Source organism: Triturus cristatus, chromosome 1_2 (genome assembly GCF_964204655.1).
Source record: "Triturus cristatus chromosome 1_2, aTriCri1.1, whole genome shotgun sequence".
Classification (NCBI taxonomy): Eukaryota; Metazoa; Chordata; class Amphibia; order Caudata; family Salamandridae; genus Triturus; species Triturus cristatus.
Genome location: NC_140580.1, coordinates 903205981 through 903232210, shown reverse-complemented (window position 1 = coordinate 903232210; position 26230 = coordinate 903205981).

The window sequence follows — 26230 nt, the reverse complement described above, 5'->3', positions numbered from 1 at the left end:
GCAGGCCCCTCAATACATGTTTTTAGCACGCTAAATGTCCTCTCAATCATCCCCTTGTTCGACAATGTGCTGTGTTGTATGATCTTTCATTTTGTGCTGTGAAGGATAGGTGTGGTGTCAAAACCCATGGACGTAGGGCATATGCACTATCACCTAAAACAAACAAGAACTGTGAGCTTTCTTTCATTTTACATTTGATAAGCACTTACATGTGTATCATTATAGTTAATACTATTACCTAAGAAATAGCCATCATCAAACTCCCCTCTTTCTTGCCATCTGTTTATTCCACTGAGACTAAACATGAAGGAGTCGTGGTTGCTTCCTGGCTACAGTGACACAATATCAGTTCTTAAATAATTTGCGTCACACACCATTTGAAGATTGAGGGACTGTGTGTTTTTTTTCTAAACAAATATTCTAGACGAGATGGAGGACAAGTAGACACATGTGAGCCATCTATACATTCTAGGACACTGGCAAATTTAGCAACCATGTGAAATGTTTATTTAGTGGATGGAATTTTCTGTGAATTTCTGAGTAAGTATATGTAGCCATTGACATGGAGCAACATGGCATCTAGAAATCTGTGGACAAAACTCGAAAGCGCACTTTGAGAAACCTCACCAGAAACAGCAATCACACCCTGGTAACTGCCAGAGGCAAAAGGTGTAATAAGCATAACACCTGAACATGGGTGGGGATAGAATTGCGGAGCAGAGTACAGCTTTCTAAAAGTAGACTTTAAAAGTGCAATTATCTCTAATATTACAGCGCTACTTAGCCTGTATTTGTCAAACATCTCATCCTCAGTTTGTTGGAAAATGGCCAGCCAGACGCTGAAAATCCTCTCCTGCCTCTGCCTCCTTCTCTGCAGAGCAGCCAGTATTTGCATCCTTCTCACAACCACATGCAGTGCAGCCATTGTAGAAACCTGTGATGCATTCTGGGCCAGCTGAAATGAATTGATGGTAAATTGCATGTGCAAATGGGCCTTTTTGCGATGAGTTGATAAATGGGACAGCCTTGAGCATACGGTTTGCGAGTCGCATTATAGATTCTATTTATGTGAGTCGCCAAATTGGGTCATTAAAAATAGCGGTTCGCAAAACGGACGCATAGCAAACAAGCATTGGCATAGCCAATATGTCTCGCCTTTGGGATCGCATAAGTGTTTAGCCGTGCAGCACATTATGGACAGAGCTAGCATTCTCCTTGCGAAATGAGGTAATCACTCTTCCTTAAGGGCAAAACTCACTGCCTGCCTTAAACTGTGGGAGGAGGACCGATTGGCCTCCCCTTTGCTGAAGTACTCTCCATGGCCCAGTGACTCCAAGACAGAAGCGTTGCACTGAGCTAGAAGCACCTGGATGCCAACCTCCTTGTTGTCCTTGAACACTTCCTTCATCGTGTTGATGCCCCCAGTGGTCTGGTGTGAGAAAAGCAAGTGGGAGAAAGCAGGCAAGAAAAGGAAGTATAGTCAATACAGGAGAAAGGATAGCGGTCAAAAGGTGAAAAAAGAGACTAAGTGCTAGAGATGTGATAGAGAAGAAAGGTGAAATAGGGTAAGACAAAAAGGTCAACATGATACAAAGAGGAAGCATAAAGAAAGCGATAGAAATTAGAAGTACAGACTGTGCAGTAGAGAAAAGGAAAAAAGCCAGCAAGAACTGAAGCAATGAAAAAACGATGGAAAGACAGACACACGGAAGAAGGATATATGAAGAAGAAGGGGTGTAGTATGGAGAAAGAGATGGAGAACTCTATTCAGGAGGGCAGAGAGAAAGTGTGAGCTATGTAGTTGAATGATAGGAGGTAGGAGGAGTGTGAAGAACAAAGGAGTGCAAGAGGGAGAAGACAGAGGAAATGGAAGAATGAAAAGGAAAGGGTAAAAAGTAGAAAACAGAAGGAAATGAAAGATGGGGAAAGGAGATGCGAGCCAGAAAGGAAATAAAACAAGGCAACAGGAGATGGGGAAAGAAAAACAGAAGTAAGAGGTGATAAGAAAGAGAATTCAATATATAGTATGAAGCTTAGCTATACGCAGAAATAAATAGGATGATGGAGAAGTTGAAAAGAGAAGAGATGGAATGAAAAATGTGAACTTGGGTGACAGACCGGAACGGGGACTAATTGCCGAGACTGAAAGGGAGAAAGGAGATGCGAGATGGAGGGAAGTAGAGTGAAGAGAGGATGGTCAAATAAGGAACTCCGAGAATTGTAGGTAGGGACATAGTCATTCTAAGTCCAGCAAGGACAAAGGCAGCAGTGCATGACTGTAAGAGGGACCCACTATATCTCGACTATGGCTATATTTCATCAAATAAAGGCAAACTAAAAGGAAACCAAAGCATGTGTGCCTGAACAGTACTGTACATTCTCGTCTAACCACCCAATAAAAACAAAAACGTACAACAATGTCAACAACAGTGCAAACTGCAGCGCCTCTATGGTCATCGTGTTTGTACTACACTATAAGCGGAACTTTACGGCAACATTGACTGCAGAATCGCTATAAAGATGCGAAAGAGGTCAGAGGTGGAAGTGCACGTTTCCTGGGATAGTGGAGAGGTGGTTTCTCGAAGACGGATGTGCATGAAAAGGAAAGGGTAAAAAGTAGAAAGCAGAAGAAAATGAAAGATGGGGATAGGCGATGCGAGCCAGAAAGGAAATAAAACAAGGCAAAAGGAGATGGCGCCACGGAAATAACACCTTTCCATGTCATTGACAAAAAGCGGTCTTCACTGTCTTCACCAAGGCTGCAAGTGAGAGCGTGTGAATGTATAAATGTAGCGTAGGAATAGGAGTGAGGAATGCTGCAGCATAAAGTAAAATTAACCTGATAACAAGATAAAAGCTGCAAACAAAATAAAAGCTGCATGTGCTGATTTAAGTAATGCTGTGTGTTTGCTAACATGTGGGCAAGCTACTTAAAGAGTTTAGAAGGTGGAGGAATGTTCCCAATTCCTTGTCATTAAATGCTAATTAGTTTAAGCAGCTGGTGGAAGATGGCACAAACACAACAGCCCCTTGTGTAGGCGGCAGTGGTACCATTGATTTTAGAATAGAAAGAGAATACACACTTCAAGCAGCACCGCGATCAGATGCTGAGCCGACATGGAGCTTTCCCCTCCGCAGCGGCAGATGTGACATTGCTGGAAACGGGGGCGAGCGCGTGCGTGTGGCAAATATTTCCGTGCATGTGCCTGGCTCTCTGTCCACACCGCAATGCCCCCGGGCAGACAGGAGGGGGCCCAAGAATGCTCGGGTGAGTGTCTGTTAAGCTCAGCGCTCCGTCCGTATTCTTGTTTGTTATCTCATATGCCTAGTACGGAATGGCAAATAATTCAGTTTTGCCCGTGCCTCCGCTGTGCCGCATATTGCCATGATGCCTTTATACTTACTCCTGATGTTTCAGATTTTTGATTTGATGATGAGGACTTTAGATTGAATTGCCTTTTTTGTTTTTTCAGCTTTAAGAAATACCCCTGATGAAGGGTTCAAACTGGACCCGAAATGTATTGGGTTTCCTGTTGATATTGTAACAAGGCGGATGATTTTTCCCCAGCCTCATAAGGATATGTAAATATGTTTCTTGAATGCAACCTTCATTGAGAATAAATCAATGGTTTCGAGAAATCAACGATTACTGATTCATATGTTTCCATTTGAAATTGGATTAATGGATTAATGGCTTCTTATTAGCCCATTGAAAGGTGCTCGCGCCAGCAAAGGGAATTCTTCCTGTTTGCACTTTAGATTGGATGTTTACCGCAAGTCGTCATTGGACAGGCGCCTTGGCGTTAGCAGCACACCCTTAAACTTTTACAATTTGGATTTAACGTTTCTACCTGTGTGCACGTTGGCATTTGTTCAGTATTTCTACGTTTTGTCCCCAGTTCCCAACGTAGCACCACAATCATGTCTTTTGAAGAAATAGCCTCGCTGACTGCCAACAAAGCAGACACATTAGCATTTTCACCAGAAGCATCCTCCGAAATATATGATTTAGTACAAGAGGCAAGACTCTTCAGTCCTCAAATATCTTCCACATCGCAATTACTAAGACAACTTGAATACGTCAGTCGCAAAGAAATTAACCAGAGATTGCACGCTACCACTCTCATTCATTACCACAAAGCCAAAAGACTGCCCAGAGGTCTACGGATTGCTCTTAAACCTATGCTCTGTAAAACCAATAAACAATTCATGGAAAGATGGTATCAAATTTTAAATAAGTGCTCTTTGGACTTGATTATCTTAATCGTTGAAGAACTTTCTAATGTCCTAAAGACTCTGGAAGTAGAAATAGCAACAATTAAAGAAGAACTATCTAAAAAAGAACCTGACAATTGGGATGAACTTCTACAAGACCTCAATACAAAACTTGATAAATATGCTAAAGAAATACACGAACGTAAGATCAAGAAGTTTCGCAGAGACACTATTGATTATAAACTAGATGAGGTCTACACCTGGGCAGAAGTTTATAATCAGCGTAAATGGCAGAAACCCACCAATGTCAACTCTTCTCAAGAAAGCATGGTTTCTGACTCGGAAGTAGCCCATAATCGTCCTCCAATGAGTCATGGCACAAACGTTGATGAGATCATTGCTGATACTACAACAACTACTCAAAGTCGCAAATCTTTTTTAGTTACCAGCCCTTCCGCAAATCATCAACCCGAGCAATCTTTACAAAAACAAGGCGGAGCAAAAGGAAAAGAGCAAGTCTCAGAAATAGACAAGGGATCACTTCGCAGCAAAACACGAGCGACCTAGTGGTCAATATCTCAAAAATTCAACTTTCAAAAGCTCAAGTGTCAGTACTGAACAAAGGAACTTCGTATGTACCCACCTATCACAGTAACATTGCTGAAACGGAAATCGCTTTCTTTAAGTTTGTCAGAATTCTAAGACTTAAATATTTTTTCAGCACCATTGAACCTTCTACAACATTGCTAGAACCACCTGAGGACTTGGGCAAATTTAAAGAGTTTAAACCAAAGAGCACGTTTTGCTCCCCGATTTCACATAAATCGATTGATTCTTTCGAAAGGTTGGAAAAAGCCGAGATTATGAGCATTAATTTTCGTCAACATACCAAAGTGAACTTTTCATCCAAAGATTGGAGCACCCTGAAACAACTCGCTAACAACTCTCTCCTGACTTTTGCTAAGGCTGATAAAGGTGGCGCACTAGTAGTGCTTGACACAGAGTTCTATGGAGATAGTGTAATGCAACATATCACAGATTCTGACACCTATACCCAACTGGATCAAGTTCCTACACACAGTTACCAGTATCTTCTGAAACAGATCCTCACACGTGCTGAAGAAATGGGTTGGATCAACAAGAAAACTAAGATGTTCTTATATACGGAGTATCCACGAAGGCCCAAACTCTATATGTTGCCAAAAATTCATAAAAATTTAGAGAAACCACCCTTTCGCCCTATTGTGTCAGCGTGCGGTTCTCTATCTGAGCCTATAGGTACATACCTCGATTACTTTTTGCAACCCATCGTACAAAACCAAGAGTCTTATCTCAAAGATACCACTGATCTCCTGAATTTTTGGAAAGATCTCGACACACAAGATATAGAGCATTGGTGGATGGACTATAGACGTCACTGCCCTTTATACCTCCATTCCACATGCGGATGGTATTGAAGCCACTGAATGGGCTTTATTAAAACACAATCATATCAGCGCAGAAAAAGTGTTTCTTATGGAACTACTTCAATTCTCACTTTATCACAGCTACTTTGAATGGAAGGGCGTGTTTTACGCCCAAAACAATGGAACTTCAATGGGTTTTGCCGGAGCCCCTTCGTACGCCAACATCTTCATGGCTAAACTGGAACAAGAACACATTTTAAAAAATCATGTATGGTCTCAAAACCTGGTTCTATATAAACGGTACATTGACGACATCCTTATAATTTAGAAAGGCGACCTCAGTGACCTTGAAGTTAACATTTCTGACCTTAATCATATTCACAACCGAATCAAATTCACCCATCACATAAATAAGTACAGTATTAACTTCTTAGATGTACTTATTCAAATTACTCAAGGATCCATCCAAACTAAAGTGTACATTAAACCCACAGATAGAAATAACTCTCTGCATTTTGACAGTTTCCATCAATCCCCACTCAAGAAACATTTACCTTTCTCACAGTTTATCAGATTAAAAAGAATCACTTCAGATCCTAATTAAATGATTTCAATTACCAACCAATTTTGTGACCGATTTCTCAAAAGAGGATATCCATCACAGCTTTTGGATGAGGCTAAACATAGACTGGCTATGACCGATCGCAATAGTTTGCTACAACGCACAAGCAAAAAGCAAGCAAACCCATTGGTATGTGTGTTAAAACATTCTACACAAGCTACCACCATTAAATCTATCATCATGAAGCACTGGAACATTATTCGAACTGAACCTGATCTACTAGCTTTGTTTCCTCAAACACCGATTTTCGCTATGCAAAGATCTAAGAATTTGAAAGAATTGCTAACCCAACCATCTAACACACCTACTAAGATCTTCAAAGGCATGCAGAGATGTTTAAACTGTGTTCATTGCACCAACGTAATAACAGGCGATTGTTTTATCCATCCAACCAAAGGTCACAAAATAAGATTACGCCATTCCAGCACTTGTGATACATCCAACGTCATTTACGCACTTAAATGCCCTTGTGGCAAAATCTATGTTGGTAGAACGGAACGGAAAGTAAAAATACGTATTGGAGAGCATAAAAGTAACATTCGCATGAAAAATGTGAAGTCCACAGTTGCAGTACATTGGATGGAAGCTAAACATAACATTTCCCAGCTCCGTTTTACTGTTCAGGAGGCACAAAGGTCACGGAACGATGTTGACCCACTAAAAACTCTTGCACGGGCAGAATTTTATTGGACTAAGAAACTGCAATCTCTTCAGCCTCTGGGTCTCAATGATCGCATTGAATTTAATTGTTTTCTGTAAATCAGTATTTTCTTCCATGAAGTATAATTATGTATTTTCATCCCTCTCCGTTTTACAGACTCTTTCTATATCCATTGTTTATGATCCGTCATCATTCTCCCTACTTAAGCCACCCCCAGTCCGATGTAAACACGCCAGCCACGTTGCCTGACGTGTTTCCGCCGGACGCGATCACATTGCACTAACCGGGTAAGCCTGCACGGACCTTTCGCTTCTCAACTTGTTCTCTCTGTCTGCCATTATGACACTGAATATTTTTTAACCCGAGCTTTATGCTCTCATTCAGTTATTTACTTTTTTCGTTAACATTGTTCACCATTATCTTTTCACAATCACCGTTCTACTATCGGACCGTTAGTCACGTTAATACATGTGGATGTTCCGTCATCACTCTCCCGACTTAAGCCACCCCCCAGTCCGATGTAAACACGCCAGCTATGTTGCCTGACGTGTTTCCGCCGGACGCGATCACATTGCACTAACCGGGTAAGCCTGTACGGACCTCTTGCTTTTCAACTGATTTACTCTGTCTGCCATTACATTACGGCACTGAACAATTTTACCCGAGCTTTATGCTCTCATCCAGTCATTTATTTTTTCGTTAGCACTGTTCACCATTATCTTTTTAACCATCACCGTTCAGCCATCGGACTGTTAGTCACGTTAATACATGTGGAGCTAATACACGTAATTCATTTTGTATTAACCACGTAAGTCTGGACGTGCTCTTCTGTTAATGTCTTGTCATTTCACCCGTTCACTGCTGCTTGTGAGAGTGGAGCTCTTCTTCGTCGTTACAGCATGTCACTACGACGTATTCTAACAAACAAAGTCACGATACTTACTCCTGATGTTTTAGATTTTAGATTTGATGATGAGGACTTTAGATTGAATTGCCTTTTTTGTTTTTTCAGCTTTAAGAAATACCCCTGATGAAGGGTTCGAACCGGACCCGAAATGCATTGGGTTTTCTGTTGATATTGTAAAAAGGCGGATGATTTTTCCCCAGCCTCATAAGGATATGTAAATATGTTTCTTGAATGCAACCTTCATTGAGAATAAATCAATAGTTTCGAGAAATCAACGATTACTGATTCATATGTTTCCATTTGAAATTGGATTAATGGATTAATGGCTTCTTATTAGCCCATTGAAAGGTGCTCGCTCCAGCAAAGGGAATTCTTCCTGTTTGCACTTTAGATTGGATGTTTACCGCAAGTCGTCATTGGACAGGCACCTTGGCGTTAGCAGCACACCCTTATACTTTTACAATTTGGATTTAACGTTTCAACCTGTGTGCAAGTTGGCATTTGTTCAGTATTTATACATCAAAGATACACATGTACAATACTGCTTGGGAGCGTTGAGGGGTGTGGGTTGAAAACTGCCAAATGAGGAAAGTACTGTAAAGGAGATGAAACACGATAATGAACATTGGAATAAAGGAGCGATTCAATGGAAATGCGAGCAGGAGAGAGAGAAAGGTAAGGAAGAACGAAAGGAATAAAGGTAGAGGGAAATAAAGGTGAACGAAAGTGGAAAGAAAGTTGAAAAGAAAGGATGTTTTGGAAGGAAGGGTGTAAGAAAATGATTAAACAAATGTGTCGTAGGGTGAAAAGATGGATGGAAGGGTCAAAGGAATGGTGGTTGAACAGATAAATGAATGAAAGATTACCATGGAAAGGAAAAGAGACGTGTGGGCGATTGGCTGGGTAGATGGAAAGAAAGGCAGAAGGTGGAAGAAATCTACTATGTAATTTGAGGTATGGGTCAAAGTGGATGGTATTTTAAATGTATGATGCTCCCATGAAAGAGATAGACATGTGGCACTTGCTTGCTTTTCATGGTTTAGACAAGGCAGCACATTGAGGAAAGCCAAGCCTTCTAATCATATCAAACGGAAATGCCAAGCCTATTTGTTCTGCATTATTAAACACACTTTAAATTTCAGGTTTCAGTCTGCCTTTGACACAATGTCATTAATTTCACAAACTCAGATTAAAAAGGGAGGCTCCAACGGGTGTACTTTCAGAGGCACCGAAGCATAAGCCTGCCTTTTCTACCGAAACCAGTCTTTAATGGGCAAATTGACTGTAAAATCTTTTCTGTCAAGTTCGTGTCAAGAACGTACATTTCTAATGCTCGTGTAATTAGTTGTTTTAGAGAAGCTACGTACACACCCATCATTAAAGACTGATGCGTTTCAGCTGATAATTTATTCTGGCAGTTTAAGTGCGACTCGAACATGCTGTTGAGATGCAGGAGGTGGAGGAGGGAGAGGAGAGAGTGGCAAGAGAAACAAGCCCGGCAGGGAGTGGTGCGCGCGCGCGCTCGTGTTGATGGTAACTGCATGGATGGAAAAAGCCCGGGAGTGGTGCGTGCGTGCGCGCGCAGTCTGCTCTTTTTCAAAGCACATACTCGTGCTTGTGGCGCGCCGCTGCGCACTCCCGCAAGCTGTATGCCGCCACAAGCACGAGTATGTGCTTTGAAAAAGAGCTGAACGACGGCTAAAGGTCCTCCTAAGCAGCGCATGCGCGCTGCGTAGGCGAAACCTAAAAACAATTGTGAATGGCTTTCATACATCGCAAATAGCCAATTTTTAAGTCACAAAGCAATTTGCAACCAATTTGCAATTCACAAACGTTGATTACATCTATGTGCATTGATGGCCAGTCCAGCTTTTAACCGGATGTGGAATCTCATTGGATAAGGAAACATTTAGGTTGCCAACCGGCACTAGTTTGCCAGTTAACATACTGATGCCACTTGTATTCCTACTGTCATAAAGTGTGAAAGATGGACTGTACAAGTGAGTGATTGAGTGGTTCCACAAGTAAGAGCTGGAATCATTGATTCACTAAGGCAGTGGTACTCAAACTGTGGTCCATGGACCCCTGGGGTCTTTGACACATTTCCAGGGGGTCCGCAGGTAGCAGTTTTTAAAGCACTGCAAAGTTCCTTGTATAATCAGCAGTTTTTGGGCAACAATTAAAGTGTCAAGATAACTCCGGTGATTAATGTACCTGCTGGAGAGAGATGGGAGTTTTGTCCAGTGGCAGCTTTGACTCATCTAAGGGAGCGCAGATGATTAATATGCCTGCAGTAAAGAACATGTACCATGCATTTAAAAAAATAGTATTTTATGTGCATCGCTAAGTGGGTTACTGCTTTTATCACAGCGATTCTTTTGTTACTGTGCAGTTCATAAGTTACAATCATAAGCTATGAACTGCCATCAAAAAGCTGCAGGCAAACTGCATAGTACAAGTTAGTAAGTTGTGTTTTTTCCCAGTCTTTCATATCCTGATACTGAAAAAAAAGGTTGTTTCTTATTATTAAAGTCAATGCTAGCCACTGTGTTATGTTCTGAATCCTGAGTTTGTGCTTCTCCAGAATAAGCCCTCTTAAAAAATGCCTACTAGCATGGATGGCATGTGAATCCTACACCTTATAGTCCCCTTTCTCTTATGTTACCATTTTCTATACTCAGATTTACAGACGTATAATTTGTTGTTTCTGTATGTCTGTGATGTAATGGGGCTCTGACACCCCACACTGGTATGAGAGGTGCCATAAAACAAATGAAATACATGTGACAGCGGGGCAATGAAAGGAGATGAGAGGCACTGTTGGAGGGCGATAGCAAGGGAATCATTGAAGAGCCACAATAAAGATTGCTGGAGAGGGGGAGAGGCCTCCAAAACCCCATTTGCATTGGTCAGGCTCACTCGCCGCACTAGGTGTACACCGTACGGGGACTGGTCTGACAACATTTGCCAGGGTTGCTTTGGGTTTCCAGTCCAGCCCTGCCGGCATTGCCAGTCCGGCCCTGCATGTGCTGCATTCTACAGCACATACTTAGAAAGAGTAAAATACCTCCTTTGATTGTTTTTGTGCAGGAAAGTGCCCCTTCCTGCACAAAAACAATCATGGCAACAACACAGACACCCTAGCACAATGGTGCAAGGGTGCTTGCGTTGGCGCTCTGCTGCAGTCTGTGCGCCGGCAGAAAGTACAGGAATGCGCCATATCTTTTAGTTACGCCACATTCCTGCCCTTTTCTTTTGACGAAGGGCAACGCAGCTAGAAGGCTTGTGGTGCTGCACTATGCCAAAATATTGTAAATATGCTCCCAAAGTTCTTGTGAGCCCTTGTTTGGCATCCCACTGTCATGACAGACCTCCACCATCCTGACAGAGGGCCGCCTGCATAATTACAAAATTGCAGGACCGTAAACTCTACCATCAGTTAAGACTTGGTACCCTACCACTACGCTGCTTCACAAAAAGTTGGTCTACCCCGGGTAATGATAAATGTACCCATTGTGAGGACATGACAGAAACTGTTGACCATTTCCTCTATGCTTGCCCGGAGTATATTCGCCCAAGACGGTTGTGGTTGCGCCCTGTATGCCGCAAACTAGGAGTTAGATCAGCACTAACTGCTAGTAGAATACTGAAGTCTGATACCACACGTTTTGTGATCATTGGTGTGGCTAAATATATCAGTTGGGCATGGCTTTTACGGAATCGGAGTATCTGTCCCTAATTATTTTGATCCTAATACTGTGTAGTCCGTCATGATATAGGTTTTATTAATTCAAGTCACTGTAACTTTGTACATTTAATATCTTTTTATCATTGATGTTTTTAATAGTGAAATCTATTTATTTGGTTTTATGTATACTGGTCCAAAACTTATTTGTACCTTTTATCTTGTATATGGTGAATTATTAGAATGTCTTTTATGATGAAATATTCGCAATAAAGACTTTTTTGACTTGACTTGACTTGTTATTAAAGATCTCCGCCGGCTGAAAGGATCAGCTGCCTCTGCGGCTCTTTCCACAGCAGTGAAGTATGCCGAGCTGGTGCCATGTTTAAAGTACCAGCTCAGAAACTATTTTGTTTCAGGAAACAAACTCCAAAAGTGGGAGTTTGTTTCTTGAAAACAAAAAACTAACAGCTGTGAAGCTCAGGGAACTTTAGCCCTGGACATGGGGCGATTAATCATGTTCCCTCCAATTGTATGGCAGACATGGCCAGGACAAATAAGTGACTATCATCCCACTCTAAATACTGCTGACTGATCCATATTGTGACCCAGCAGTCCTGTGGCGGAAGACTACTGAGACAAGGGTTTGGTGGGACAGTGGGAATACCATGTTTACATCTCGGCAAGCTCTAAATAAGTCTGTAAGTTCACTGATTGAGACAACGAGTGAATAGGTATTTTAGTAAGTGCTATTCATGAAATCATTCTATAAAAGGGGCATAGGTCATTAGATATGCTAAAGATGTGGCAACATATCAGTGGCGGTTGGTGGCAAATCACACTGGGGATGCTCAAAGATATACACATAACATATGTACATACACATTTATACATATACACATAACACATACACATAACAAATACACAATAATATACACATTATCATAAATATACACATTAAAAAAATCAGTCACTTACCGTACACAGCTGCTCGTTCTGCAGTACTTCCTGGTTGTTCTGTAGGCACCATGTCCTGCGAGCGCGAAGACCACAGCCAACTCTCATCCAATCAAGACGCTGTTCTAAAGTTTCTGGATTGGCTGGAGTGGGCTGGCTCCATGCTCCAAAAGGAACTGTAGCCCTGTGCCTGCTCTCTAACCCAGCTGTCCAAGACAGCCGGGTTGGAGATGTTTGAATTGCGCATGTCGGTCCGGTAGCTGGCCGAACCTACATGCGCAATGCAAACTTAAGTGGCCACTCCTTACTGCAGCCATCATTGGCAGCAGTGACGCCCTGGCCCCGCCCTGCCCTTGTACTCTGAGTGTCAAAAATAAAATGCTAATAAATTCATTTTATTACCATTTCGCTTGACACTTTCGGCACAGCAGTGTGGGCGGGCGACGCCCCTCCGCTCCCATGGAGGAATCGCCGCTGCAACATATGTCAATAAATAAACATTTTCACTTGGCCAATGTATGGGACTATGATTTGTGTTTCGTTTGCTGTTGTCCCATTTGTTTTACCTATTAAAGAGTGACCCCATCACATGCAATGGTCTTTGGGTGCGGAAACAGCACTGACATGGCGTTTACTTATGTCAACATCACTGAATCACTGCTACAGTCATTGATGATGGCATAAGTCATCTCATTGGTAATGTTACGAGTCATGATAATTTTTGTAACAACAGTAATTGTTTAAAATCCCTGTTTCAGTATTACACAAAACTGTGTTGCAAATACTTTAATGCGAAGTCTTTATTTACGTTGAATAAGTGTGTGTAGTTGGGAGCCAGGTCATGTTTTTCCTAGTTATACTATTAGCAAATTGACCAACGCCACTACAATCACTAATTTAAGATGAAGCAATATGTTTGCATGTCGTTATTTACTTAGCAAACTTTTCAATTAGAAGGGGATAAGTATGGTTTGCTGGAGGGAGAGCTCTGCCATAAAGTGGCGTTGATCCCCTATTTCATTTTCATTTTGGAACTGCTGAATTTCCAACAGGAAAGTCTTAGCTCAGTGGCGTATCGAAACTTGAAGGGTCCCCTTTGCAAAGTACATGGAGCCCCCCATCGAGTCAGGAAATCTCCGGTCAGGGCCCCACTGCCCATGCACAGTGCCGGAGGTGGCCCTCTGGAGCTCGAGGTCCCCCACACCACTCGGGCTAATGTTACTCCACTGTCTTAGTTGCTCTACTATCGGAAACCAAAGACGTAGACGTCCATCCAACACAGGTCTTCCAGGCCATAGTGGCAGATGACCGCTAGATTTAAGGCAGGGGATGCGTTTTGCTATAGAGACCCCCACCAGGCATTCAAGGGATCGCTCTATAGGGCGGACTTATCTCTGCCAGGCAAAGTCGAGGCCCTCCACCAACCTAGTGGGCTGCTCGTAATGAGCTAAACATTACCATTTATTTACATTAAATGGTTGTGAACAAGAAAGGAGTAGCTGAGACAGACTGTGGATAATGGCACTGAGCAGAGATCTCCTAGAGGCCCCAGATCTAAAACATGTATATTTTCAAAGCTGCAACAGATCTGAAAAGAGTGGGTAATTCTCTAAGTTGTGGGAGCGAGTTCCATCAGGCGAGACTCTCTACAGAAAAAGCTCTTTGTAATAATTTACCTAGTTGGTACATTCCTTTTCCCCTTCTGTCTAGACCCTGTTGGAATGTGCCCAAAGCATTATCACCTGAAGGTTCTTCAGCTGACTCCAGCTGACTGGAACCTGTGGTGGTGTATTGACGTTAAAAAGACTCTTCTTACCTTTACCAGTGTCTTCACTTCTTAACTCTCTTCCTCTAGATTTATGCATATGGCTGGAATTTGTGCCTATTCCTGGGAATCATAGTAAATCTTGATCTTCACTGCTTCAGACACAAAATCCTGTATATTCTGCTGTTTATAACAGATTCCTGTAACTAATCATGATTACTAATAGATGATGGCACTTATATTTGCCAGGAGCTACACATGGAACAAGTACAGCATTCTGAGTAGAGCTGGAAGGAAATGAAAAATCTACTGTGGAGATTAATTTACATGAATGCTATATCTCAAAACTGAGATTTGCACTCACTAACTCACTGCTATATTATGGGTGCATTTCCAGGTCAGGGACAGCAGAGTGAGTATTCAAGGCCAAAGCAAAACAGAGCACACACCTGGTGGATTCTGTGGCTCTCTGCTTCCTTACATTTAATCCAGCGTGGACCTGATCATTGCAGTCTCCCACTTTTGTTACCTTTCCCGTTTCTGGTTCCCTTGGAGTCAAGATCTCCCCTATTATCTGCATTTAATCTGTGTTTGTTGTGGCAAAGCACTTTCAGGTATCTCCTTACCTTTTGACTTCTCAACTTCTGTTTGGCTGATCTTCTTGGCCTCTGGGAGTTCCCGACTGTTATCTAGGTATGTCTGATGTTCATGATAGTGCCCTATGCTTGTAAGACTGGTAAGCCTGCTTGAACCTATCCTAATATTTTTATTACTCCCGTGGGTACATGTGGTCCATGGAGTTCAGTTACTTACCCATGCCAGAGACAAAACATCAGAGTGGAATTCCAGTTAAGTGTTTCTCTCTTACCCTTCTCCCCCCAGTTGCTACTGCATGCTTGTTGTTACATCCACGTAAGGATTTACAGATGGCAGGAACTTTCCGTGAGGCCCCCACCCAGAACACGACAGTTTGCCAGACTCAGGAACTTATCTGAAACCACCCTTCAGGTGATGGCACCTTTACAAAACTACAAAAAACCTAGATACGATCTGCGAATAAATATTCATCATGTCCTTTCTTCAGAAGTACAAAAATACTCCGGTATTACCCTGTTTCACTTTGTTGGCATCCCTACCATGCCCTAGCAGGGTGGCCTACAGAGACTTTCACCATGTCGTTAGCCAAAAAGGGGCCGATACCCTTCCTCTGCATCGGGAAAATAATTGTGTCATTGATCTCATACTAAGGGAACCCAGACCCCAAGGTAGAATCTATCCATTAATCATAAAGGATGAAGTCTCGCACCAATATTTGAAGGAACATTTGGGGAAAGGCCTTATTTTCAACTCTACCACAATTGTTGACATGCTATCTTCTTTATCCCCCAACCAAATGGAGAGTTTCACTATGTATCGGTTATTGAGATCTTAATGCTATCACCATCAGAAAGCAGTATCCTCTCTACCACTTCTAAGTATTATCTGACCAGACCAAGACTGCCAAGATTTTAACTAAACTGGTCTGAAGAAGAGCATACTGCCTGCTATGAGTAAAGGTGGGAGAAGACTGGAAAAGCACATTCAATATATTGTATACCGTGGGTATTTGGTTATGCCCTTTGAACTATGCAACACTCGAGCAGCTTTTCGACATCTTGTTAATTAAATCCTTCATGATTATTCATCTGCATGGTTGTTTATCTCAAACATATTTTAATATACTCAAGAACAGCATTGCAATTGTGTCCGGGATATGCATTTCCTCAATAATTTTAAGGAAATACTCTTTGTATGCCAAAGCAGACAAATATGTTTCGGATGTTTCCAGTATTACATTTTAGGTTTGACATTTCTGAAAAAGAAATTAGGGGCATATCAGCAACACCCGGCGATAATTATCGCTCAGCGCTCTTAGCGTGAGGATAATTATCGCCGGGTAACGTGGATTTTCATCGTGCTATTAGCAACGCTTATCTCCTCAGCGATAAAAATCCTCACGCTAACTGCCTAACGTGAGATTATGGCTGGTAACCCAGCGATATTCTCACGTAGTGTGGCGTTAGCTTGTTGATAGGGACTCACAAACTTAGCCATGATATCCACCTTCCATAGGATATCATGGCTAAGTCAGTCCTGAAGCAGGCGTAAGGAAAGTAGCGATAACAGGGGTTATCGCTACTTTTCCTGATGCTATGCTTCATAGCGTGGGGCTTGATGATAGGAGAAATGTTGCTAAGCGACATTTCTCCTGTCATGCTAGGTCAGGAACGCCCACTTTGCATCTCATTAGAGATGCAAAGCTGGGCGTTAGGCATCCCTACGCTAAAGCAAGGTTTCACGCGTTAGCGTGGCCTTGCTAATTAGGCGATAAAACTATCGCCGCTTTTCGTCCGAAAACGGCTGCAAAAGCGGCGATAATTTTTTATCGCCCGCTTGTAAATATGCCCCTTGGTGTGGAACGGGGTTTCCTACATTAAAAGCAGCATTAGAATGGCCTCTTTCTGGATAAGTAAAAGAAGTGCCAAAGTTTAGGATTCACCAATTTCTATTGATAATTGTTACAGGATTCTTCAACCATTATCCATTCTGTCATCCAGGTAAACAAGATGGGCTTTACTTTTTGATAGGCAGATTAACAAGAACAAGCTTTCCAGAAAATGGAAATGGCATTTAAATCACCCCTAATATTCAGACAGCGGGAGGCATCTTTTGTGGTAGACACAGATGCCTCTTTCTTTGTCATTAGAGCAGTTTCATCACAATCTAACAGTCAAACAAATGGAATCATTATGAAACTGAGAAAGTCTATAACACTTATGAAAAGAGAAGTAGATATGCAAAGCCAATGCACTCTCACAAACTGAAGAGGATCAAATCCCATCTTCCTCTCCTTTTATCTGTTCCCTGTCAATGAGGGAACCAGTTGACCTCACCACTTGTGTAGGACACACTGAACACGTGTCGATGTTCAGCAGTGGGTGCAGAAAGAGCGAGGTGAGAGGTCCAGCCAAGACTGGTTGCTGTATCGACATGAGGCAGTGTACATGACCAGCCGCACTTTTCAAAATGATGTGCCAGTGGCAGAGCATCCAGGACAAGGAAAAACATGATCGCCTAGCCAGGTATTTTTGGTGACCTCTTTTAAAACTGTGCACGTAAAGGTATGTACATCAGTGTGCTGTATTTGACCAAGAAAAAGTAGTGCACACTCCATCAGATAGATTACTACAACCCCCTTCCAATGGGCAGAGAAAATATTTAGTTGTAGTGAACTCTTTGAATAAAATAGGTCATTTCATTCTGCTCAAGAAATGACTCACATCTGTGGAATTAGCAGTTATTTTCTGGTCGATATCTCTTAGTCACATGGTTTTAAGTTGTTATTATCACAGACAGAGGAGCACAGTCCACATCACTGTTTTGTATTGAACTGAGTTGACATACACCATTTCAAATCATCTGGCTAACTCCTGCAAAACGATCACCATTCTACCGGTCATCTGGGTTTCATCCACAAATGTGGCCTGCCAAATTAACAACTGCCCATAGATCTCCTGCAACATATCGCAATCATCTAAAAGGCAGCTAACCTTCAGCTCCTGCAGGCTATAACATAATATCAGTGCCAAAGGAGCACCATGCCTTCATACCAGACCTGGTTCCAATCCAGAATTGCCCCTTTAGAGTCATAAGAAAGGTGGCATAGCAGTCATTCTTCACACTGACATAGACATTCAGTCTTTCATGTATTTAAAAAAAAACAAGAGAGCTATCTCTGATTGTACTACCGTTTAGTGTTACAAGACAGGTGGGGATATCAGTCATTCATCTTGCACTCCCTTCACAATGACAGATCCACTCAGTCTTTCATGTGTTTAAAACCAAAAGAGCTAACTCTGGCACTGAGTAAGACTCTTTATATTTATTAAAAACCCTCGGTTGATTTGCACATGGAAATTTCTGTTGCAGCTACAACAAAAATTGCTGGACAAATTTTCTCCAAACTTGCATAAGGTGAAGTGGCTTCATCCAACACACAATAATTTTGTGGTTTGGCAAAGATCCATTTAGTGGTATTTGCAAAACAAGCCAGTACTGTAAGGGTAAAATAAGGTATAAAAATAATATATATCTTGAAAACTGGTCCACCATCTTGTATTTGTCATATCTTGTAAAATCAAAAAATTGAAAAATCAAGTAATCCTATTCGATGAGGGATGTTTCTTCTTGGGCAAATGCACATTTGCTGACTGGATTGTGTCCAGGAAAATGCGCCATCTAATTGGCTTGCTGCAACTCAAATGTTATGTTGTGTTGTCCAGTACGCAATGCTAGGGACTGAAACACGCTGTGTGTGTTGGTGAGAGGTAGGGAGGCCACCCCTGGCCCCAGAAATGATATGGGAGGGACACAGGGGCCAGACACTGTATTCTAATGACAATTATAAACATAATAACTGCTCAAGTTCACCAACCATAAATAAAAAATATGAAAACTTTAACTCAAGTTCACTGTGAGCTGCTCATGCCCTCATACAACACATCAGAGATGCCATATTTCCTGTTATCATCGACAACATCACTAATGGCATCACAAAAGACATTATAATTGAAATCACTGCCCAGGGGCGTAACACAGGCCTCTGCGGCGCAGGGTGCCCTTAAGTCTTCAAGAGACCCCCAAACCTTAAGGGGGCCCCCCATTCAGCCCAAGGTCAATGTAGATCTGTGAGATATGGGATAATCAGTGGCCCCTCAACACATGCTGCAGGGAGGTTCCATCATTTAGCATTACGCCACTGCACCTACCAACGTCACTTATACCTCTGTATACTGAGCTGGTTGTGCTCTTGTTTGGTCGAAGAAGTGTCATTCATCAGAATATAATATAATCCTATGTTCAGTTGTCTTTTGTGAGATTTAGTGAATGAGTTTGTATGTGTTGGAGTAAATGGAGTATGTCTGTGTTGCTTTTTTAGCTTTAAAGGGACATCTGTTCAACTTTGAAAAGAATTTATGAATTTGTTACTGTTTGTATTTATTGTCTCTATATGAATTGTTCTTGTTAGTTTGATATTCACTCCAAAAAAAGTATAAAAACGGAAAAAATATGATAACTACATTAAGGAAAATGAAATGAAATTGATTTGAAGCAATTGCAAAAATAAAATTTTATACATGATTTTTTGCTGTCATCATTGTGAGTAAACTGAGACTCTGAAAGTGTTAAGAACAACGTCATTTTGGAAATTATAAATAGGCTATGAGGGAAAATCCTTTCACTTTTTGCTAAACTTTTCCCCTTTCTTTCCCTAGCCTGAAAACTATCTTAAAGGGGGTCCCCCTAGTTTTGCCACTGCACCTACCAACGTCACTGGCCAAGGTTTTGGAGAAATCGGTACTCGGTAGAGTTTACCAACGGTCACCCGTTCCTTACTGCACATGGCCAAAGAAGGTCTGCAATCAGTTGTGGGTGTTTATTGAGTTCATGAGAAAAAACTGTCACAGCTAAACATGTCGCTGTTTAGTGGGTTAGATCCACACAGTTGCTGGGCAGAGGAACTGGTTCTTGGCTACAATGAGTGCTATACTATAGTTCGCTCAGGCTCCATGCCAAATCCTGAGTACATATTAATGGGCACAGGACCTTGGTGAAGGCCAGGCCTTGCATTCAAACACTTCTGTGCATGGCCGAAGGCTGTATGCACTAATTCATGCTCACATGTGGGCTTGGTGCAGAACCTTACCTTTGACCAAGCTTTGAACACAACATCTGCAGTGTACAGCTGAAGGCAATGAGCGCAGCCCTATATCCACATCTGAACTCGGCTTATCGCTTGGCCAAAGGCCAGGGACTGAGCTCAACCTACTGTGAATGACCAGAGACCATGTATTGGGGTTTATTTTCCTAAAGGTACTTGTGCACACAATCCTCATTCAAGCACTGTGGCTGTCCCTGCTTTTGCACTGCTGCTATCCATATCATCAGTGATGTCATCAGGTATGTGAGGAGTTGTCAGCGATGCCATCGAGGTTGTCACTTTGGTCATGTGTGAGGTCATAAGCATGGAAGTAGTCTATCATTTTTTGACACCTGGATATTTCTCAGAATTCATTGACAGTCAGTACCGGATGCCATCACCCGTGTGTTGCTCCCGCATTCCCCTTCCTCAGGTTCCACTGTATTTGGTCTCTGCCAATCGTGTCATCATTCATTAAACCTCCATACCTAACATGTCAGATGGGTCACTGTGGTAGCTTACCGCTAGTGTTGTTCTGTAGCTTTAAGAACTTCCCTGGTTCTTTTCTTCTCTGGGGGTTCTATTTAGAATATGCTTATATGAAAGGGGTCCATTGCTGGCATTGGATTGACCCGGATGTGCACCTATTTAATGGGTTCCTGTTTATCTGCAATAAACACTTCAGTCTGGATTTCACAACTCTGCCTGATCTCTGCTGACACCCATTAAGGATATTACACAGTCAGTCACTGATTAGCAAGGCTGTCGTTCCAAAAACTATTATTGTAGATGTAGTGCCAGATAGTCTGCTTATTTACATTTTTCCTTAGTTTTTGCTTACAAGAGCCAAGGCAACCAGTGCTTGCCACCCCTTGATGTATGCATGTTTTGTACTTTTGGTAATCATCTGAAGGGAGGAGTTACCCTTGGGCTGCATGAATTGTTGCTTTGGTTCCAGTAGTCAAATCCGCCACAGTCAGTGCTTAATTAGTAAATGAATAGGTGCTGGGGGCAAAGTTGTATTCAGAAGCCGCAGCCAGTGCTATCGAAGGTTGGGGCTCCGAATACCATTACTGTGGTCTCGATTCCATGCGATTACTCGTTAATCCAACACTGCTGTCTTTCTTGGTCACTGTTTTTCTCTGTCTTTCTCTTCCCCCTTCTTTCCTCCTTTGAGTTTTCTCTCTTTTGCTCTGGATCAAAGTTTGCTGAGGAAAAATAAGTGCCAGCCCCAAAATCTAGTGCCAGTGGGAACCACCTGCAACCTCCGCTCAAATTAAGCACTGCCAACAGCTCTATACCTACTTGATTTTCCTCAGTCATGGTCAATGACAAAATGTTTTTATTTTTCAATTACAGTTTTTTCCTTCACAGTTTGTACCCTTCTGTTCCATCATCTTTATTGTGCCAGACACCTGTTTTTGTGTCATTATTTTTTTTCTTTTTACTTTTATAAGGGGTTTGGTTTCCTAATTGTATTATGAAGCATAGTCATTTACAACGTTTCTACTTTACCCCCCAATTTTTTTTTCATCAGACTCAACTCCCTGGCATGGCTATTTTATGATGCTAGAAAGTGTGTTTTTGTGTCCTTACTTTCCAATCTTGTTTTCCCTACTTCCACACCAAATTCCTTTGTCTTTTGTTGATGTGACAATAGTTAATGCTAAACGAATGTACATTTCTAGAGCTAAATCATCATCATTTGGCCCTCGCGTATTATAGATGTATTGTTTATAGTCTATGATAACCCTAGTTTCTAGTTGCCTCAACCATTGTTCACGGTCACCTTCTCTTGTGCCTGCTTTCAGTGGGTGAAATGCAAATGTTTTAAAGCAATGAGAATGCTCTTGCTTTGTTCGCAAAATGTTTTGCTTTTGCCTATGCCGTATCCCAGTGCTTTCCCAAATGTTTTAGAACCACAACCACATTTTATTTTATTTATCGAGTTTTATATACCATGAGCTAGGCCTGAAGGTATCAGAGCGCTTTAGAATGGCAAACTGCTGAGACCCACCTAGCTTTAATAGACATGAGGCGGGTGATTTTTTATGTAATAACAGCAAGGATTTGTAGATATACCCACCTTGACTCTGCCCCTGGTTTCTGACAGTGGACAAGGCATTGATCTGCCAATAAAAGTAGCAGATGGTGAACTGCACTGGAGTATGGAGCTGGAACACTTCTCACAGTGGGGTGCTGGCCTGTGACCACCCTAAAATCACAAGGCTTTTGAAAAATCTTGATGTTGACACCAGTGATTTTAGCAATTTGAGAATCCCTGCAGAGTGTGGGATAAGACCGCATATCCTTTTTATTGTTAGAACAAGTCCCAGTGGTGAAATTTAGACTCCATTTATGTTTTGCAATTTTATATAGCATGAATACAGCCCAAGGCATTGCCGCACTTTACGTGAGCACCAGATTTCATTACGCAAGGTCAAATGCTTTTTATTATAAGCATGGGAGATTAAGTGATTTGCCCAGACTCAAAGGGGGTTTCCCCGATCCAAAGTCGGCAGCTCTGGCCATTAGGCCACAGCCTTATTTCCTAATTTATGTGTGAAAGTCGTTCACAAGTGGTATGGTTCGGATCTGAGATGAAACAAAGTGCTACGGTACATATTTCCCTCTTCTTAGGCATGTTCAAAATTGGACAGAGGTAGATCACTTGAAACCCATCCCAAGCCTGCTCCCATGTGCATCTTCTTGGCCCTTCCAGGGCTCATTGTTGCTCCTAGGTACAGAATCCTGGAGCCAGGCTTGTCTCCTTCTCCGGACTTTTAGTAGCAAACACACGCTTTCAGGGCCACCATTATCTGTGTCAAAAAGAAAATCCATTGTTGATCATGGATTGTGGATAAGATGGAACTGTACACGTTTGCAAGTAGTGGGCCACAGTGCAGCAATCACAACTGGGGTGAATCAATGCCAATTAAAATATTCCATTTTGCCTATGTTTAGTTTGAGTAAGTGCCCCTCCACCAGCACTTTGCTGATATCTAAATGGGCAGAGGGCCTAATTCTCTGCTGTGAGGGCATCTCTCCACCAAAGCAGCAGAGAGAAATCCACCATATGTACAGCCTTCTGCCAGAATTGGTAACATCTCTCTTCCAAAATATGTATACCTGCCAGGGGAGGAGTCTCATAGATGGGGAAGGGGGCCTTTCAGCAGAAAGGCTGCCAATGCATGGGGCAAACTGTGACATTTCTGTCAACAAAAGTGGCTAGTGAAAATGTATTATTATTACCTACTATTTATTGATCATATGGTGGAGCATTGCAAACTGATTTCCCCCCACGTTCCAGAGACCAGAAAAGATAAACAAACGGCACACCACAAATAAAAACTAAGATTGAAAAACGAAAATTCTGAGCTACTCTAATTTGTCAAAGGATTATTCTAAGAAAAATAAACATTTTCAAATCCATTCTGAAAGAGAAGAGATGCTTTAATAAAGGCAGGTGAGGTATTCCAACATCTAGGTGCCCAACAGAAAATATGCTCATCCCGTTGTCATTTGCACTTTAGCTATGTCTTAAAGAAAAGATTTACTTGAGCTTCATGCATAGGAAAGGGAGGTAGCTCAGTTCTTCCCCATCACGTGAAGTGGGTCTAAAACATTAAGGAACTTAAAAGTGAGCCACAAAATCTTAAGAATCAAGGACTTTTACGCAAGAAGCAAATTGAGCTATTTCCTAATGAGCATTGGCATTACCCAACCTAATATTAACTTATGCCATTTCTTATTGATAAACAGTAAAACTTGATTCAAGAGACGGGACCAAAAGAAAGAGTAAACCACCAAGCTTATTTAAGCATCAAAACTCAGCTTGACTTCTAAAATGATAACAAGCTTGCAAGCTTTTGTTTCAAATCAATAAAAAGGTCAAATATGGCGGGATGCATGTGGTATAGGTGTTAAGTATTAAGCACAGATTTAGGAATCAGTAGCAGAACCTCATTTTTTTGGCTTCTGTAAGCTTTAGACATCTATGGTTCATTCAGTTAGAAACCTCGCATAGTCAGATCAACGTGGTGAAGAAGCTTGCAGGAGGCCCATTGATATGTAGATACATGCATGTACAGAGCATCAGCATGAACATGAACCTGCAATCCTCTCACTTTTATCAATGGCTATGGCAATTGGTTGCAAGTGAGAAGGAAGATCCCAAAAAGGACCAACAATCCAGTAGAAGGAAAGAGGAAGTAAAGTTTCCTAACTTCACACTGTGCTTCCTTTCTGAGAGGAAGAATCTGAAACACTAAAACGCCTTACCTGACACCTGGACAATGTTTTCCAGTTGATCGTAGGGGATTTTATGCTTGACTGTGTAAAATTTTGCCCACAGGTCCAGCACAGTAATAAGAGAGACATCCTTCATCTGCTGCCACAAAGTCATCATCCAATAGATCAAGGGGGATCCTTGTTATCCTGTGTCAGTGTTGACTGGTATGCATCTAAACATTCCTACATGTGATCTAGCATCACATTCCCAGTATGTTTGAAAGTCAAGTAGGGCCTGCAGTCAAATAGTGAAGATTACACAAGATCTAAAGAAGGTTTTAAAGTAGTGGAATCAGAACCAATGGCCACATGTACAAAGTATTTAATCAGTCACAAATACTCAGGTTTGATCAATCTGAGGGTTTGTGACTGCTAAAATACTTTTTGAAATGTACTAAAGCCAATAAACGATTCGTTAAATGGGTTTAGGAAAATATATGGAATCAGAGAATGATTTACAAAGGTAAACGTACACTTTGGTGTAAGTTTACGATTGTATGCTATTCCCAAAGAAATTTACGAGTAGTATCTTTATGAGTGCAGAGTCTGCGCATATAAAAAAGAGAGGTCTATTTCTGTGTGGAGACTCTGCACTCATTAAGATATTACTCCTAAATCCCTATGTGAATAGCATACAATCGTAAACTTACGCAAAAGTGCAAGTTTACCTTTGTGAATCAGGGCCTGTTTTTTAATTTGTTTACATGATATGAATTATGTTTTTCTGGGTTTTTGTTTTAGGGGAAAATAATTATATGTCTTTTAAATATTTTAAACTCTGGTAAATCGTCGGACCATTCCTCTATTATGATATTGTTATGGTTTTTATTAACTTAAACAATAAAGCATTGAATTGAATTGAATTGATTGATGAGCTATAATAAGGGCGAAGATGGTCTTGGATTGCTTGTGTTCCTATTCAGGGAGGCCCTGGCATGGCAGTTCAAATTGGACTGTTCCTACAGAATCAGGGTCAACACTCATTTGCATATTACTGGGTCCAATCTGAGGTGGCATGTTGGACAAAAGAATGATGGTTTAGAATGCTACCCGAGCGATGCCAGTGGTTAGACAAATTGCATGCATTACTCCCATCACCTTTTGTGTGTTTCAAGAAAAATATCGAACCTCATTTCAAAATACAAAGTGGGAAATAGAGAGATTTTCAGAAGGGATATCATATACAATATTAGAAGTTAGATGTGCAAGTTACTATCAAAGTCATAATAAAAGTCTTCTCTTGGTTTGAGATATCAACGTTACAGTATGCAGATCAACCTCAGTTGTGCAGCGAAACAATGTGGACAATATCTGTTATCTATGTTTCTCTCTCTTGTCCCATTCTCTTTTTCCCAGGTCCACTCCTAACCTACATGTTGTTAATGTCGTGTTGGTAGAAGGTTTGAAGAATTGTTAATTTGGAACGCAAAGTAGTGCATCTTGACAACTCCCTCCCAGTGTAGCCAACTCCATCCTAATGTGGCTGGCTCTAGCTTGAAAGGAGTCAACTCCACCCCAGAGCGGAAGTGACCTCACACTCTCTAAAACAGAGCAGCCAATGATCTCATGCAGGATGGCCAATGTTTTCACCAGAGTGGAAGGTTCTCTCAATGAGAGCAACCAACTGTCTCAACTAAGGCTGTCAACTCAGTAATCTAGAGAGGCAGTCTCTCAATCACACTGGTCAGATCTCTGATTCCGCGTAGCCAATCTCCCAAGGGAAACAGATAAACTCAAGAAGAGTGAAAGACACTCTCAAGCACAGCAACTGATTACTCGGTCAGAGTAGCCATCCCTCAACAACAACAAACTCCTCAGCTGCAGCACAACCTAAAGAAACTAACCATCTAATCCAGAACAGCAACCTTGTCAACCAAAGCAGACAGGTCTTCAACAACAGCAGCCATCTCCTTACTCAGGACGGCCAACTCACACAGCCAACTTCTCAACCACAGAGGCCAACACCTCACCCTCATTGGCTT